Source organism: Nelusetta ayraudi, unplaced genomic scaffold (genome assembly GCF_046127955.1).
Source record: "Nelusetta ayraudi isolate G7.1 ecotype Tasmania unplaced genomic scaffold, CSIRO-AGI_Nayr_v1 ptg000008l, whole genome shotgun sequence".
Classification (NCBI taxonomy): Eukaryota; Metazoa; Chordata; class Actinopteri; order Tetraodontiformes; family Monacanthidae; genus Nelusetta; species Nelusetta ayraudi.
The window spans coordinates 4,424,202-4,441,416 of record NW_027466058.1 but is presented as its reverse complement, the minus strand read 5'-3'; the positions used below and the strand labels follow the sequence as shown (position 1 = coordinate 4,441,416).

Below are 17,215 nucleotides of genomic sequence, written 5' to 3'. Positions count from 1 at the left end.
TTTGATTGTTTTTTGGAACATTGCATCAACGTTTTCGCAGCATCCTGGGCTACAAAAGCACGTCGCAAACATTGTTTTTGGTGTCTCACATCTTGTTTTCCACCAGCCAGGATGTCAGAACAAAAGCATAATGGCACCATATGAAAATTTTGATGACTTTTATTTAAATTACAGCAGTCAAGTTTAATAACTTTAAAAGCACACATTTTTTAATCCACTTAGTTTCAGTAGATCCCATTAAATGTTGCATGCTGAGCCTTTACATTTGTTACACGGAAGCACATTAAGTAAGTGTGTTTTGATACGCAACTCAAACTAACCAAGTTAAAATGATGATGTTTGCCGAATGAAATGTGACTCCTGCAAACTTCTCTCTACGCTCGCTGCTCAGTCTCGTTTACGTTTCACTAAAGCCATTTTTTTTTTTTTGGCACGTTGCAGGAAGTGGTCAGGTCACGGCGCTGTTCGCATTGCACAACCAGTTGTCTTGTGTTGGAGGGTGAGGTCGTTATGTGGTTTACATATGATACGTAGAGAGGTAGAGGTAGAAATCGGAACGCAAAGTCACTGTTATTACTGGTCACCACTCACCAGCTGGTCTGCATTGCAGATGGATGCCCACCAGAAACAAGTGCTCAGTAGTTTTTGTTTCTAGCTTTCCAGCTGGTACACACACATCTGAGCATAAACACACATTCATTCCTACAGTACACTAACACCTGGAAACAAAAATAGGCACATGGCCCTGCCATAGGAATGGATGCATGACAAGACAGGGTTCAGGGAGCTGCTGGTTTTTGATTCCCCTCGCGCTGCCATTGGCCGCTGCTCTTTCAAAATTTTTGCTGATGCACTGCAGATAATTGGCATGCGAGACGTCTTCCCTTTGTCGGGACGCTCATTAAACCCACCGCAGATCGGTATCAGTTTATCCGCTCTAACACCTTGGTGGAATGTTCTTCTCTTTTTTTTTGTCAGTTTGGTTTGCTTACCATCCAAGATGGAGGTTGTTGAAAAGCAGAGTTGCGGGAATGCAGAACGGCGCATTAAAGATGTCGCACTGCGAATTGTCAAAAAAAACAAAAGAATCACAAACCTGAGGTTTAAAATGATCAAATCACTTTTTGCAGCTAATATCTATGCAGTTTATAGTCTTTCGAAAAGGTCAGTCACCATGGTTATGAGGTCGAGATTTCTCATATTGGATCAATATGTCTTGCTTGAATGTTGGCAGACGTGGCCAGTGTGAAGAGCTGCCAGCTGCAGCGGTGTATTTCATCGCCGTGTGATATTTTAAAAATCAGACAAATGCCCACCGTCTTGGAGCCCACATTAGCTGAAAATATGTCGTGTATGTGTACTTCAGAATGGATATTATTGAAACTCCTGTCATCTGAAGCCCATTCATCCTGCGGCCAGGCTCTGGTTGTTGTTTCTGTTGTTCCATCTGACTGGTGATCACCATGCAAGGCCCATTTGGTGCCGAATCGTTTGAAGGTCGATGAGGTCATTGAGCTGGCAGTGTTTTTGATCAAGCGATTTTCCATCTATTTAAATGTATTCCAAAAAAAAAAAAAAAAGTTTCCTCGTCAAAGCGGCGGCCCCTCCCTCGGGGTTCTCTCACCTTTGGTGCTGCTGACACAAAGCTGCATTTTAAACCACTTTCCCATCAGACCTTTTTGCAGCGTTTAGCTCCAGACCTTGAAAGCTGAGTTTTTTGGATTGTAAAGGGTTGTAAATGCTGCATAACAGTGCGGAGAAAGAGTTTTTTTTTTTATACATATGGCTTCGAGGTGGAAGCAAATTTGCGAACCGTGCCACCCTGCTGTTGTTTCAACGCAGCACTGCAGTGTGAGCCCAACAGAAACTGCAACAGAAACTTAAAGCTGCTTGAGTAGGCAAAAAAAAATAAAAATGCAAATAATTAGACCCACAAGGAAGGGAGATTGCTTTTGTTTTTTGGCATGTTTTTCCATCAGCGCGTTGCCACATGAGTTATTCTAATGTACTCCATTGATCTCCAGGTGCTTAATATGCTTTCGACACTAGGGACTTGCAAATTGAACATTTTCCGTCTGACGAAGTATTGTAATGAATGAGCCCGTGTTGTGTTCTGCGCCTCTCGCCAGGACTGGTAGCATGACATCAACGGCAAATGAATTCTTTCCTCAAGTAACGCGTTTGACTGACTGTCGCCATCTGTTTGGCGGCGTGCTTCAGTTTGATCAGTGTCTCATTTAGCCGTAACAAAGTTGAAATCATTCATGTTTTTACCCTCTACTCCGTTGGTTTAAGATTGAAAGCATTTTGCATAAAGGCAGTACTGAGTAGTACTATTTGGAGTACTACTGTACAGTTGGCACAGCTGTGTTTGCCTGGTTGGTTCTGCAGTGTTTGCAAACTGTAATAACCCCGCCTTGCCTCAACAACTGAATTCTACCTTTCTCTCAGACTGATTGTTTTGTGAATGGTTTAAAAAAAACAAATGAAGCGCAGTTGTGTTCAACGGCTCAGCAAGTGTCTTTGAAGACTTTCTTGTTTTCTAATGATACAATTTGAATTACCAGAAGTATCCTCAGGGCGAGCGAGCTATAGTGCCCAGTGCCTGTTGACATAAGATGACTTTCGAGTGCCCTTCCAGTGCAAGATGACAACCCCACTACTTCTGTTTGCCGTCGCTCCGCCCTCCGTCGTAGCCTCGGCTCGATTTGGTCCGACTGCAGATCTTCTTACTTGGTATTCCTGTGTGTCTGGTCCTGCAAGAATCTAATAAGGCGGACGCATTATGTTAAAAAGATCCGCTTCAAGGTTAAGTGTGTGTATTTTTCACCAGGAAATGCACTCGGCCCCACCGATAGGTTTGCGCCAGATGAAAATTTTATGATGAGAACAGGATATTTGTTCTCTGAGTGCTGCGGACTGGAGTGCATTAGCTCACCTCCTCTTCTTTCTCAACTGGCTGCTGTGTGTGCGCGCGCGTGTGCGGTAGCGTGCATTTCGAGTGTGCTTTGTTTGTGTGCGCTGCATGCTTATTTATGTGTCATTGGGTTGTCTGAAATGGAGAAGGCAGGCTGGGGTTTATCCTGGGCGGGTTGGAGGGGGGGGAGGGGTTGTTTGCATAGTGGAAAAACGAGCCGCGGCTTCCCTCTTCGTGCGCTTGCTTTCCTCAGCGGCGAGGCCTCGCGGCCGCCGCCGTTCAGGAGGGCGGGAGGTCACTCCAGCAGACGGAACACATCCAAAAAAACCCGTGGAGTCGAGGGTTTGCCCCAGTTCAGCGCTGTGGCTCCCAGCGGTGTGAGTCAACAGAGGCGGGTGAGGGAGCTTGTCGGCGCTCCAGAGCGTCCCTCTCTGTGCCACGTGGCCTCCAGAGGGATGGAGGTGTTTGTTCAGAGAGCAAACGGAGGGAGGGAGGAGACGCGGGAGGCTCAGCAGGGAGTGTTTGCCTTTGCACGGGCTTGTTCTGTCTGCCAGGTAGGGCTTAGGAAGACATTCTCACAAGCGCACCAACAACAAAAAACGAAACAAAAGACGAACCTGAATTGCAAATTAGGATTCCGGTACCTTTCAGCGAGACTTATTCGTCGTCAATTTCTAGGGCTTACCACATTTTTCTTTCTTTCTTTTCCCCATCATCCCACTGACATTGATCCGCCTTGGCTCCGTCCATGCTGCAGTACGGGCACTTGTCTCCCCCTGCTCTCCTCCCTCCTCCCCTCTTGCTGTTCCTTTGGCATCCGTCAGTTTAGCTGCAGCCTCCCACAAGGCCTGGCGGGTCAGCGCCGCGCTCACGTGCGCCCGCACGCACACACTCGCATGAGACTTTCTCGACAGAGGCGTTCAAGCGTGGACCTCCCGACCCATCTGCGACTCCTGCGGACGGGCGCTGCTGCGATTTGGAGAAGTTGTCAAATGTCACGCCGTCTCACGAAGGGGAGAATCTCAACGAGGAGGAAAACAAGTTGTCGCTTGTTCGCCAAAGAACTTCAGTTCGGTATTGCTCAGCGGGTAGTAGTAGACAAGAAAAATAGAAAAAAACAGGGTGTTTGCTGATGGGCTGGAAATGTAAAATAAATGAAAGAAAAATGTCCGGCTGCCACCTACAAAGAATATAGTATCAAGACAGATGGTGTTGTGACTGAAGCTGCTCAGCAAGTCGCATCAGAGACACTGAACCTTTTTCCTCGACTCACGTCTTCAACAAATGATCCGATAGGATCTTCTCTCTTTCACAAGAAAGCCCTCCCTGTCATGAAAATTACCTCTAAAAGGGAGAAAAGACATTTATTAGCAGAAAGAAACATTCCCCCACTCAGTTCAACAGTTAATTGGCCTTTTGTTGGAGTCTCGTAGGTGGGTTTTATCATCCAACCTGCCGACTCTGGCAGTCAGGTGACGCGTCCAGTGCAGGTGGGTGTAGTTCAAGTAGCGCAGTGTTGAACTTGAAAAACAATGATGACGCCCGCGTTGTGAAGAGACGGGGCGTTCTCATTTAAATTATACCTGCAGACCGGCCGGTGCCGGCAGTCCTCTCCCCTCTCAAACACGACCCCTTGTTCTCAAGCACTGGTTAACTATTTTCACTGTGCATCACTCCGTGTATGCACGTGCGCGTGTGTGTGTGTGTGTGCACACGCGCGCATTTCAATCTCCCCCTCTCCTTTTATGGCTTTGAGTCAGCAAGTGTTTGTGCCATAACTTCCATTTACTTTGATTGGCTATAAACTGTGCAGAGTCAGCTGTCCAAAGTTTTTTTTTCAGTTTATCGTCCAGCCAGCTCTCTCCGAGTCAGCGCTAGTTTTAATTCACAGGTTTCGTGATCATTTTAACTGGGTAGTGGTGTCACCTGGGTTTTTTCCAAAGCTGAAAAGCAGGAAGGAAATGTAGGAAAATACTTTCAACCTTTGCCAAATGCGATGCCAAACTCTTGATCTGTGAAAGAGCCGTATGCTGCGCCGCTTTTTCAGTGGTTTCATTCAGCCAAACGAAAAATGGTTTTTCATCTACCGAGGGAAGGGACAGGAAATGGTGAATTATATGTGGCTGAACTCTGCTCATTTTCAATCATTGGTCATCGTGCTCACACGTGTGTATATTTGATGTATACCGAGCTCTGATTCGTAGTTTTAGATCGAAAACAATCACAGCTCCAGTCAATACTCGCCGCTAATCCTCTCAACTCCAGCCTTCAACTGAAAGCAACGTTTTTCAGGTAGCACTGCCAGCGCTCTGCTTTTTCTCACGTCTGAGTGTACATGTTCAAGGCGGCTTCGGACCGGGAGTGCGCCCGCGCCCTATCGCACACAAACACACTCCCTCGCCCTTCCTAATCCCAGAAATGTTCGCCCACAATCCTTTCTGTTTGAGCAGGATACAGTGGAGAGTCCATATGTAATAGTGGTGTGTACAGCCGTGCCTCAAGGTAATGGCAGCCGATAAACTAACAAAATAAGATTGATGGAAGTTGTCTGCTTGTGCCAAAGGCTTCGACTGACCGTCGAGCACTTTCTCGATTCTTGGAGCAGGCTCGGAGGAGAAAGATACTGACTTTTAGCATCCAAAGTTTTTTCTTATTTATTAATATGTTATTATTAGTTTGCAAGGAAAACATGAAATGCAAAGTCTCCTAAAAGGAGGTGCAGTAAATTGCGTGTTTGGGCCCATTATAGAAGATGAAGTGCAAGGCCAGAATTGAGTTCTTTCTGGATGAAGTGAGATGAAGTAATGCAGTCATGTCTGAGTAAAGTTTGCTCTGCTGTTCAAAAGTCACATTAGCAGCATTCCAGCCTTTCTTAATGCACAAACATTGACTCATGCAAAGTATTCTCAGTCCTTTACATCTTGTTAATGACCGTGTGATATACCTCTACGTATGTGTGATGTAAGTGTCCTCAAACACTTTCTTTTTTTTTTCTTTTTTTTTAAAATCTGTGTCAACAATGATGGTAAGTGCAAGAAAGTGCAGTAATCAGTTTCTGTCATGGTGATTGTTGCCTCACGTCAAAGGTATTGGGCTTAGCAGGGATTTGAACTACATCTTTAAGCTGAGATACCATCATAAGGTCTACATATTGATCCATTTTTGTGCAGCTACGACTTTGCTCCGACTTTTTTTGCAGCTGGTTCGTAAATAAGATTGAGGCAAAAAAGAAAAAGAGGAGACTCACACTGATATTGAGTGGTTATTTCATTTTAACATATTGTATGGTGTTGCTGCAAGGCGAAGGGAAAGAAAAGTCGGCCCTAAATATTGACTAATATCCAGGAAAAAAATATCCCCGAGTGCAGGAGAAGGCAGCAACGGAAAATGGATGCACGGATGCGCAAACGGATCAGGTGCTGGACGGGAGCTACAATTGAGTCGTGTCGTGCACCAGTGCAACCCGCTCGTCTCGACTGACGCATAGATTTGATCCAACCAAGTGCTTTTAATCAATAACTGCCTCTAATCCACAAAAATGTGAAGAGATCTGTTTCCCTGACAACCTCAGTGGGGTGAGCACAAGGAGGAAAATTCCTGTACTTTTAAACGCGTCACTCAGGCTCAGAGGTTCTATCTTATCTGTAAGGATGCTTTCCTAAAAAAAAAAAAAAAAAAGAAATCTAATTTGAATAACTCCCCTTTTATATTAAGTTTACACGATATTAAAATAATATGTAAATAGCGTATCAACAGGGAGGTGCGGAACATTATTACATGCAAACGCATCCATACATTTCCAAAAGACTATGATGAAAGACCCGGTTCATGTGATTCAGCATTAACCTTTGTCACCGTGAACGAGTCACTTTGATGCATTTTGATTGTCACTCATTTCAACCAATTTGTTCCACTTACATTCGGGCAATTTGCTTTATTCGGAATGAACCGGGAAGTCAAATTTTATTGCACCTGAATTACCACGTGGCTGTTTGTGTGTTAATGCAGAGCTGACAGAGAGTCGGCGGCGCACAAGGAAAACGCTGCCCTTTATGGAAAATAAAATAAATGACATTTACAGCTTGTATTTAGTGGGTCAAGACAATAAAAATCCACATCGCTAAGTAGTTGTTTAACATGCATTATTCTTTACGCAAGGATGTTCAGCCCAGTTTTTTTTTTTTAGGTGATTAAAGAACTTTTTGGCGGGTTGGGGGGGGAGGGCACGCTGAGGGTACCAGCTCACCAGAGGTGCCGCCGCGAGGCACTTTATCAAAGGACATCCCCAAACTGTTAAATCTCTCAATTTTACTAATGGTTGCACTACTAGATTAATTAAAAGAGAGCCATTCTTAACATCTGCTACAAACTGAGAGCGTTTTTGGCCGTCTCTTCAAGCCTTTGTTTTTATGTTGTACTGTCACCCCGGAAGGCAAAGGGGGAGTTAGTGGCAGGTCGATAGGCAGCAGAAAAGCAGAGCAAACTCTTCCTCATTCAACGACATTTCCCATTTCTACCGCGTGAGATTGGAATCCCGCAGCGAGTGGGAGCTGTAGCGGTGGGTGGCCGCGCGATGGAGGGAGCCCCTGGAAATAGAAAAGATGGCAAATGAAATCACATTCCGAAGGGGAGGGTTCGGGTGGGAAGGGCGGCGTAATGAGCGGCATTCTGACGATGAGGATTAAGATACGGTGAAAAGGAGCGCGGGGACGCTGAGATATGGAGACAGATTTTTTTTTTTTTTGTCGTGGCATTAGCCGAGGCTTAATAGCTCGCTTTAATTTTAGGTCATGATGTTATTCAGGGCCGGCGGAAGGGCGGCGGTGGTGCAGAGGAGCCGGGATGGGAGATGAGGGGATTTTGGAAAAAAGCCTGAAACAAAGTCATCTTTAGCCATGCGGTCTGATCCGCTGCCGCTATCAGCTGGCGGTGCGTGATGCTGCTGCGGTGCGCTATCGGTGCACGCTGCTGCTGCTCTGTGTGTGTGTGTGTGTGTGTGTGTGTGTGTGTGTTCTTTGAGTCGGGCAGGTGTGTTTGTCACGATTCTTGGTACTGGTTCACGGTTAAATCACACACGGGCAGGGAGGAAATGTACCCACAATTCTTTGAAAGTGGGGGAAAGACACAGCTGCCGTTTCATTCGACTGCCTTGATTTTTTTTTTTTTTTTAGCTCCCCCCGGCTCACAGGTGGACAGAGTGATGGACAGTTCACACACTTGGCCCAATTGTCTGAAACTGCCCAGGGTCTCGGGGAGAGTACGCTGCTTCCCACAAGGTCCCAGAGCACAGGGTCTGTGAATATTTAAAGCTTGCTGTGAAAGACCCGGGGTCAAACGTTGTTTTGTTATTAATGGTCTGAAACAGAGGAGAAACGATTTAAAAACAAAAGCAGACCGAAATAAAAATAAAAATCCCTGTTTTTCAGGGAATTTACACTATAAATAACAGTTTCTTGTGATGTGGGCGTATAATCTCAAACCTATGAAGTGTATCTGTGAAGTCTGGAAAAAAAAGGCACGAAACACGGTTAAAAGCTTGTTTACCATATTTCTTCAAACAGTAAGAGACTTTTTATACCTCTGCGTTAGTGGATGCTAAACCCTGATGGTTGTACACTTGTGAGACTTTAATTTCTATTATGTTATTACGCAAATCAAGAGGTCCTGTGATCCACAAAATTCATTGCTTGGATTGAGAGTGGTTTGAAGCTGTCAATTTCACTCTAATGATAAAGACTAAAGATGATAAAAGTCCATCCCTCTGAATAACGCTGTTATATTTTTCTGCAGGGCACAAGTCTGCCTTTCTTCATCATTCATGCACATAGAAATGGAAATGGAGGTCCACGAGAGGCCAAGCAGGGAATAGGCAAAGTGCAAAACAGCAAATACTGAGAGGAGTCGAGTCACACATCCCCAGAGAACATCATTCATTTATCATGTTGACAACTTCGTTTTACTTCTAAATAAGAAAAGTGTCATACTTGGAGGTATAACCCAAGGGTTTTACCTTTTGCTTGGTGGTGTACATCTGAGAAGAGCCGTCTGCTCCTGTGCTCATTTCCGAATCAGTTTGTCTGCTGAAACATCTCCGTCGTTCAGGATCTGAGTAGCATACATTAGCCCAGTTTTGACCCTGGCATGTCTGCCCGCCATATGTCCATGTCTGCACCGCCACTGTTTGGATCCAGAACTTAAGATTCTTCAGTCCCCCACAGAATTAATGCAGTTGATTAATAACCGAACACTTGGCTCGCAAACACAAAGCAAAGGTATTCCAGCCTATCAAAGCTCGTGTGTGCCTTTTTGTAGTGTAAATCCAAGACATGAAAACATTGGCAGAGCAATGTCAAGTCATTCCCATGCCCCGAACTCCAAAAATACCTTCTGCTGCCCTAAATTTCACCTCAAGTGCACCCATAGAGAAAAGGAGGACACACAGCAATGTTTTGATAGATGTTTTTGAGGACCATGTAAGGTAGCAGCTGTCATACAAACAAACTGTTGGCAGCTTGCTGTGACTAAACCCAGATACCCTTATTGTTGTCAGAACACAGGTCAAACTCGTCGGTTGAATCCAAAAAATAACATTATGACAAACCTCAATAGGGCGTCAGGAAAAAAAAAAGTCTAACTGGAGATCTTAAAAAAAAAAACTGCCAGCCATGCAATTTTAAGTCTGACTTTATTCTACATATACACGTTCTGTGCCTTAACCTATTTTTTTCCCCAAGATAGACAGGAACACATTGCAAAAAAAAATGCACAAAAAGTATTTATAAACTGTCGTACAAGATGATACATTAACAGAATAGATGTGTTTAATAGCTCAGGAAGAAATGTGTGTCTGGCCATTGGAATGGAGTCTTGCACGGATGGAGTCTGACTAGATAAAATCAAACTCATTCATCTTACGAACCCCCTATAAAGAGCCTTCACAGACCCACTGAAAGTTTCAGCGGGTCCCGTAATGACTTTGCTTTCTCCATGGACACTGAAGCAGGAGGTACGGTATGAGAGCAAGACGCAGCTGCTCCCAACTAGCCTGTAAAAACGGAGAGGCTGTTCTTTGTGGAGATTGTTCCACTTTACTTCCAGTGTGCTTTGACCAATAAAACCCCAATACGTAGCTGCCGACCAGGGAGTGGTGACACACCTCTAGACCAGTCACAGAGCAGATTGGTCCACTTGAATCAACTAATGGTCCATCCTACCAACCACATGTTTTTAGCCTCCTTTCCAAATGCTTTCTGTGGGCCCTTCACCAAATTGAGGGCCAAATTTCATCTGAAAAAACTTCCATTTGGCTTTGCAACATTAGCACTTTGTCAAAACATCACTGGGGGGGAGTGAGGTGTGAAAAGTAAAATGAGAGCAAGTCAACAGAAGAAGGAGTGCTGGGGAAAAGTGGGACACCGTTCACCCTTCAGCATCATGAAAGTGAGAGAAATTGGTGGTGACCCAGCACTAATGTGTGTGCTCTGAAGGTGATATTTTATTCATTGTGGATTTAATAAAAACCACATTGAACTTTTAATCTTGGATGACTTTCCCCCCCCAGAACCGAAATCTTGAAAACATTTTGTTTTATCCCGCTGCGAAATTGATCCGTTTATCTTGCACCTAGAAATCATGTCAGCCGAGCAGAGTGAGTGTTCCGAGACCAACGCGTTTGACCGAAATCCATCCCCTCCTGCCTGAGGCTCCTTCTGCAATATGGTTCACTGGTCACAGCGGACCAGAGCAGTCTGGGAAAGTACAAATGGGACGCGCTTTAATTCGTAATTGAAGTGTTTATCTTCGCCTCTAATTAATTCATCCCAAAGCACGGGCAGGCACATGGCAGTGCATCGTGCAGCTTTGGGAAGCTCTGTTGAATAGGGAGGATTGTCAGCACACATGTGGCAAGAAAGGGTCGGATCTACTGAAGACTGTTTATTCAGCAGTATTGATTGTTGGGTGATACTGGTGGTGGGAGCTAGGCGTTTAATCAGGGCTATAGAATTACCAGTGGAATCAGGGGCGGCTGAGCAGGGGTGTGAGTGAGTGAGTTTGCATGCAGTTTGCATGTATGAGGTTAAATTGTGATGCTTGTCGGCAAGTGTCTTGGTTTCATCAAAATTGAGGGCAATACCCCAGCAAGAGGTGACGCCATGTGGGTGAGGATGAAGCTCCATGGTTCAGTCCGCAGTGACCAGACAGCAGCTAGAGTGCCATCTGGTGTATGAACATCCAAATGAACATCCGGCTGCATTTCACGTCATTTCACATCAAAGGTGATCTTATTTTGGAGGGAAAGAAGAAAGAAGGACTCAAATTGTCGGCCTCACTGAGATCTGTTTTCGAGCGATGCTGCAAAACGCGGTGGCCCACCACTTGCCGCCTTCTCAGCTCCGGCGTCTGAGCCCCCACTGCTGTTTAATAATGCATCAGTTCCGCCGTTGTTGGTCCCAGGGAGGGACTGAGGGGGCGGGGGTGGGAGTTTGTTTCGGGGCTTAAGGGTTCAAATAGCCAAACCTAAAGCGAGTCCACAAGTCAAAGCAACGGATTCAGTCTCAGCTGTCATCTTATCCCTCGGATTGTGCAAACCATGAGCCGGCATTAATTAATCAAAAGTGTGTCCCAGGCAGGGAAGGAAATTTATTGAAATGGCATGCGAGATTAGGCAAGAATAATTTATGTCTTTGCTGTGAAGTTGTTTGTTTTTTTGTTTTTTTTTCTATATGTTTGAAATAGCCTCGTAGGAGGAAGCTTGTTTTCACCGTCTGTACATCTGTCACCTGCATTGCAGTGGATGGGTCAAGCTGCCACCGGCCTGCTGTGCTCAGCCGCCGTTCCGCTTCCCGCCGAGCGGAGCGTGCGAGCACTTAATGCCGCCGCGCCGAAGAATACCACCGCAGATTTCATAACCGCTAATGGTTTTCGGTAGGTGAGGAACACAGCCTGCAAAGAAGAGGCAACATTTTCTCCCATTACATAAGCTTGTCGGCGCCGAAACGTTGGGGGGTGGGGGGGGTAGAAGAAATGACAGTGATTACCGTCGCACTGTACTGAAATCCTATTTCTGCTGTACCGATTGGCGAGCGGCAGTCCCATCTAGGTGCATGCGCCTTTGTCTGTGTTTCATGGGGGATAGAGGATGTGTGTGTAGAGAATTGAGAGCAGACCAAGCTGCCTCTTTCTTTTCCTTTCTTTTCTTTTTTTCCAACTTGTAACCCCGGAGGGTGGGGCTGGTGGGCTCCAAAGGAGCTGAGTGGACAGGACTTTGACCCACGAGAGAGAAGAGGTGATATTCAGCAAAAAAAAAAAAAAAAGGGATAAAGCAGCAGCTGCTCTGTAAGATGGTCTCTGTCACAACTCTATTATATCATGTACTACTTTGTCTTTTATTGTTTGTATCATTTTAGAATTAGACTTTTTACTTAACTCCATCACGCACTCACTACACCATTACTTCATCTTTTATTCAATTTCATCCGTCTGTTTTTAGATCATTGCTTTTCCTGCACGGCAAATCGTGGGGAGGCTGGAGTCCGTCCCAGTTGTCTAAGGCGGCAAAGGTGGAGTCACAGCCTGGACAAATAGCCAGATTCTCGCAGTGCCAGATACAGATAGAGACAAGCATTCGCACTCACATTCACACCTACAGACAATTTAGAGTTGCCAGTCAACCTGACGTGTGTGTCTTCTGGACTGTGAGAAGAAGCCGAGGTACCTGGAGAGAACACAGTGTTGTGAAATACCAGTCTGTTCGGTTCTCGTTTCACGTCATTGAAGATCCACTGGAATAATATTCAGTTCATTTCAGAAATGGTGATTTTAGTTTTGCTTGAAACGTGTTCAGGCATCTCCAGAGTGGCCGTCATTTCTGTTGTTTTAGACACATCTGAAGGCCTTCATGCAAACCGTCATTAGCGTTTGTAGCCATTTGTTTACCTGCTGGCGTTCTACGGTTAAACTTCCTCCACAAGGGATTTGCCCTGCCAGTCATGTGGCGATGGGGAGGACCGAGAACGTGTTAACGCTGCTTAAATCAGCTGGAAGACAAGCGTGCAGTGGGACTCAGAAATTGCCATTTAAATCAGAACACAAAGAACAGCTCTGCTGAACATCTGCAGGATGTCTACAGCGCGCCAGCTCTTCCTCCCCTGCCTCCATATGGCTCCACCACGCACTGCTGCACCCGTTAAACTCGCTGGCGGCATGCACAGAAATGTATAGAAGTACATAGAAGTACATGTTTGTATAGTTTTTTTTTTGTTTTTTGATTTTTAGAAGAACAACACATTTCTTTAACAAAATCATCTTTCACTTTGTTCAGGTGTTCAGGTTGCTTTACAACAGAACAACTGCATAAATGAGATTAGAATCAACAATTTAATCTGATTGATGCCCTGAGTCTAGAGTTTTTTCTTCTGCTAAGATGTGCATATAAAATGTGTATGTAGTATGTGCGTATATAAGCATGTAATATAGGTAAATATAGACTGGATCCTGCTGTTTTGGCACCACTATTTAGAATATTCAGAATTCCAGACAATAAATGTTGCACTGTTGAAACATTAAAACATAACCGACACGTGTCCACTTGTCCGTTCGTCCCTGGCTTGTTGCTGCTTGTGCTCATCTCCATTGAGTCAAAAATATTTCCGACATGTGTAAACACATCCCAAGTGGACCATTTCCTGATGACGGCATGCATGCATGAACACACTCGTCCCGGACATTTTAATGAGCTGATTCTGCTGGTATTGTCTGGGATTTGTGTATGACAAAGGCCTGTGATTGCTTGTTTGTTAATTTCCAATTCCAAATTCAAGTACCTAGAATAAATAGTTTTTTTTTAATATCTGTAACCACATTTTAAGATAATGTACACTCATCAAATGTGTTGAAATAGAGGATGAAATGGTGTCAAATGTTCATGTGCTCTACTAGAACAATACATTTGAAACACAAGGGTCCAGACACACAGCCAACTTCATTGCTCCCTCCTTTCAACGGCTTAGATACGGTAGATGACACAACATATTTTCAATTGAATTGCTCATAAACCGGTTTTGCCTACTACAACAATTCACACGGAAGTGGTCCTGAAGATTGAGTCAGCAGCGCGTTGGAGCTGATGAAAGGTGATCTTCTGTAAACTCTGTTCCTTTGCCATCATTTAATGGAATTTTTTTTGCTTCCCTCATGGAGAAATCCCTTGTGCTTTGGTATTTTTTCTACATACTGCTATACTGTAACTTTGCACGGCAGCTGGGTCGGATTCCAACTCCTCTTTCTGCAAAAGAAATTAGAATTTTATATGAATGAATTGTATTTTCATTTTAAAATGATAAAATTTATTGCAATGCATTGGTTAGCATGTTTTGACTCACAAATTACATCTGGCCCGGACAACATTGTCTAAACATTAGGTGTTGAACACAGGCCAGGGACAAAAATCTGTCAAACTTGTCAAGTCAATCAAGGCTTGGCCTCCAGTTGTCGAATTATTTCCATGTTGTCTTTCCCACATGGATTTGTGGAGATATGTAAAACAGATTTTCAGGTTCTATATTTTCAGATTACATATTCATAACCTCCTTGCTGCGCAACATCTGTTTGGGACCGACCACTTATTGATCCGTGCCACGACGCGCTATCGTCTTGCATGCAGTAACCTTCCACTGACCTCCATCTTGACCGTGTACCCTGTCATGTTAGGATGATGGAGCACCACACCTCCTTGAACCAAAGCCCTGATCAAACTGCCCTGTCGCTGTGAAATTGATCCCAGCTCCTTTGACTGTAAATCTATCCTCACCTTTTGACTCTCACCGATGGATTAATTCACAACTTAGCACAAGGTTCCCATGCCGTTTTATTCAAAGGAGATGTGGATGTCCAGTGAAGCCTTCTGAGCGTCTAGTCTGAGTCTACGCATTATATAAGGAACGTGTGCCAAAGTATGGCTCTGTGTTTATGATTGATTGCGTGGGTGGCTGGGTATGACTGCCCATGTTATCTGGTGCACAGCAGCAACCAAGGACAGCACATCATCCATTAGATAGATGCAGCCATTGTGTGGATAAATGGCAGCGCCGTTCAGGTCCCTTGAAGGCTCCAATGAATTGGTAATTATGTGAACGCCATTATTACTGCCCACTGCAACCTCCAAGGAATTCCAGCCATTTTTGGGACCCACCGATTTTTTACAAGGTGTCAGGTTGTAAGAGGACGTGCTTAGAGTGGAAATATTTTCAGCCACTGCAGCGATGAAGTTCTGGACGTGTTAGATGAGATAAATACTGCAGTTTACTGAGAGTCTTCAGTCCATGTTATGGGTCTTTAATTTTCCACCCATTTCAGATTAATCCTGGATTTGGAGCTGCCTTGCTTCATTAGCAATCTAAATTCCTGAAAGTATCTCCACAAAACAACTTACTTACCCCTCAAATTTGAGTTATTGCAAGTCAAATTAACATAGACATACTGAGATGTGGCCTTTAAGCAAACTACCTCAGGTTCAGCACATGTTTATAAAAATATTAGTCAAATATCAGTTCACTGTAATATGAAAGCTGGTGCTCGACAGACTACTTAAATGTATTTGCGAAACAGTCTGAACCGAGCTGTTTATTATTTCTTGCCAACTAAACCCTTTACATGATAAGTTGCCTTTTTTTTTTCAGTTGGATGGAAGTTCTAAAATATTCCAGTTTCTCCTGTTTTCAATAGCTGCGTGGCTGAGCAACACACAGACTCATTGTCAGGGCTGTGAGTGTTGTGAGAAGATACACAAATACTCTAATATATAATCTGGAAAGCAATGCGAGCAAGAAAGATATTACGTTCCTGGAAAACGGTTGCATGCATTTGAAGATACTTACAGGTGTTTGTGACTCAACCAGGATGGATTATGTGTCACGATTCGGGATCATCCGTGTCTTATTGTTGGTGAAAAATGTACAGATGTGCATATAATCTGGGGATGAATTAATTTCTGCGCGGTAAGCAGAAATGTCCCCTTGTGTGTGCAGAGTGGAATTTGAATGTGATTGATATTCTTTGGCAAAAAACGGCCACACATCATTCATTCCAGGGCGGCGTGACACAGTTTCTCATGTCACGCTCGTGGCCTCATTGCAGTTTTGAAACCTGCGGTGTGTTTGCTTGGCGACGCCTCTCTGTGATTTGGTTGCAGCCGCACCTCCTCGGGATTGATATTTCTCTGTGGCTGATCGATACCGAGCCCCTGGCACGCTTTAACTTCATTATGTGAGAGGGTCCACAATGCCGCATTCAGCCTCGACTGCCTCTCAGCAGACTAGATTATTATTTTAATTTTTTTTTTTCCTGCAGCTCAGCAATATTCTAATATTCCTCTGCAAAACGTGGCAACCCCCGCTGGCCCTTTGCCTCGCTGTGTGTTCCACCATAATCAGGGTTTGCTAAATGAATGAATTCCTTCCCTTATTTTTTTTTTTTTTTGAATCAAGGGGGAGAAAAAAAAAACCTTCCCGCCACGTTTGTGCGATGCGATAAAAGGGGCTGGAGGGGGGATGCAAGCGCAGTGCAGATGAGAAGTGGGATCGGGTGAAAGCGCCAGCGCATCAGGATTCAGAGTGAGTCACAGGGAGCGGAGCTGATGCGGGGCTGGCTGAAGTTGCGAGGAGGTAAACCCCCTCCGCTAAACGAGGGATTCCTTCTTCTTCTTTTTTTACTGCAGTGATCAGCAGCCTACCGCCTCCTCCACCCACCCCCGCCTGCCTCACCTCACCCCCGGTCACCCTCCCTCCTTCCTCCTCTCCTCACCTCCCTGCCTCTCCGTCCGTCCGTCCGTCCCTCGCTGCCAGACTCTCTCACACCAGCCACGTTCCAGTTGGGGCGGGGGAGGGGCTCGGCTGCTGCAGGGTACAGTACTATGTTCAGCACATGGGCAGAAACGCGAGCGTGACTCATACACACACGTTTTTTTTTTTTTGGTTTTTTACTCCAGCCTTCATTTATCTCCATCACTCCCCTGCTGCTGCTCCATTTATCCTGGCGTTCTCCTCCCTTCCTCCTCCTCCTCCTCCTCCTCCGTGCCTCCACACCTCCTCCCCTGCTCTGGCTCATCCGTCCATCCCTCCCAGCCAACCTGGATGCCCACTTCCTCGCCTTCCCCTCTCTCCCTCTCTGTCTTTCTTTCTTCATCTCCCGCACTTCCCAGAGTCGTGTGACATTGATTCCAAGGTTGCTGTGCTATTGACTGCTGCTACACTGTTAAATATTTCAGACAGCGTTTCAGTGGCTGCGTGCCGAGGGAGAGTA

At 45.0% G+C, this 17,215-nt stretch overlaps 1 protein-coding gene across 2 annotated transcripts in view; it reads left to right on the top strand.

Annotated features, from left to right (window-relative positions):
* The window catches only part of mcu (mitochondrial calcium uniporter), a 53,070-nt gene that overhangs the window by 24,737 nt on the left and 11,118 nt on the right, over nucleotides 1–17,215 (top strand). The gene's annotated exons all lie outside the window — the stretch shown is intronic.